The following is a 1899-nucleotide window of genomic DNA, read 5'->3' as shown; positions in this document are numbered from 1 at the left end:
GCGCGCGCTGACTGGTGGAGCGGACGGGGGAGGGGGTGGGTACAGCTGGCTCTGCCTCTAGATAGGCAGAGCCAGCTGTCACTCACGCAGCTGGGCGGATCTCGACATCGATGTCGGGATCCGCTCCGGCTGCGGCGTCTCAGTATACCGCGAGCTGTAGCTCGCGGTATACTGAGCTTAAGGTAATGGGAGGACGCTAGTTTGTGTCCTCCCATTACCCTAAGGAGAACTATGGGGAACAGCCCTGACCCCATAGTTCTCCTTTAAGAGCTGCAATCTCGAATTTTAAAGGTGGTTGTAGGTCTAGTATTAGAGTAATGATATCTGAAGACAAATCCAACATAATAGGGAGGCATTCGAATGCAATAACTCCTCCAAAGGAGAGAACAATTCAAATTTAATGGAGAAGCTAGCAATCTCCTTGATTTTTGGACCACCATCTCAAGTCTCAAATGACCCCCACCAAGGCACATTGCCTGGATGTTGTCCAATTACTCATTAATAATCTACATGAGCGCCAGGAATTTAATGTAAACTTGTCATGAGGGAAATTCAGAGGCTGCAACGGTGGACCTTATGAAAATGTTACTTGGCTAGCCAGTTCTGTTTTCATTACTTTCTCAGACACTATTGTGGTACAAGTATGCATACGGTCTTCTGGCTTTTCTTAATCTTTCCTGATAAGTATACTTATTCTGAGTAAGTGACCAATAGTAAAGCTAGTGGGTCAGCATAAAAACCAGGAAACTAGCATTTTTTGAATGAGGTTAGCAGTGGTTGCTTCCATATTTTTGTAGTGGCAACGGTTAAGTTTAACCCCCTAACAGTCTCTTGATGATATTTGACAGCCATCTTGCTAGCATTCTCCAGTTTCTGAGTTTACTGGGGGAGGCAACAGGGAAACTAGAGAGACCTTTGGCTGCTATTGGGATTTTCTGCAACCTTGTGTGTCATTATACCTCTAAGGTCCTCATACAGATTGATGGGCAATATTCTGTTATTGGCATGGAATAGTCATGTTCCTTTCCTACTTTGCAATACTAGTTCCTGCGAACTGTGGTACCAATGGTTTTGAAGCGCTAAAACCCCTGTGGGAAGCCAGTGATCTTGTCTTATGACTACACATTTACATTATATTTACATAGAAGAGACTCCCTCTTTGCCTGACAGAAATCACAAGTTGTGCAGAAGCAAGATGAGTCCTGGTAAGGGTGCCTGCTCCCTGGTTACTCTATCTTAATGGATGGGCTGAGGTGTTGTCAAAAAGACAGTGTCAACAACAGAAGGATATGAACTCCAATAATGTTTACAAAGTGTTGTGTAGTATTGTCTGAATCAGACAGGGACATGCAGTGAGGTCTGTGGTAGACGAGGCACCTCCCAGCCCGCCCTGGCCTGTGCCCGGTCACCAAGCTTTGTAGGGAGGAGACATGTTATAATTATTGCAACATGTATGATGATTTGTTCGATTAAATGGACTTTAGTGTTTGAATATTTGCCACTGAGTGCTGGTGATTCCTGTCCATTTGCTGTTAATAACAGGCGGCGCTTCATCTGGCTCTTGACAGCTATGTTAGGTATTACAGCAGTGGGCTTCCCCACTGCCGTGTGTAACCTAACACAGTGCGATCAGAGCTACAACAAGCCTCTTGCTTGGAGTCCAAGGTTTTAGCTCTGTGGATGGTTTGGACAATGGCCAACACTGGCGGAACTACCAGGGTCGCAGCGGTCACAATTGCGACCGGGCCCTGGCGTTCCACCTGCTCTCGGCGATCAGGGGGAGGGGCTATGAGAAGAGGATGTTCGCACGGCAGAATGCGGTGTCTGCAGCACATTCTGCGCAACTACTGGCTGTCAGCTTCTCCATCCCCGCCGCACAGCCGCCCGTACATGCTGCGG

Source organism: Nanorana parkeri, unplaced genomic scaffold, assembly GCF_000935625.1.
Source record: "Nanorana parkeri isolate BGI_ZX_2015 unplaced genomic scaffold, ASM93562v1 scaffold850, whole genome shotgun sequence".
Classification (NCBI taxonomy): Eukaryota; Metazoa; Chordata; class Amphibia; order Anura; family Dicroglossidae; genus Nanorana; species Nanorana parkeri.
Note: the sequence above shows the minus strand (reverse complement) of the source record.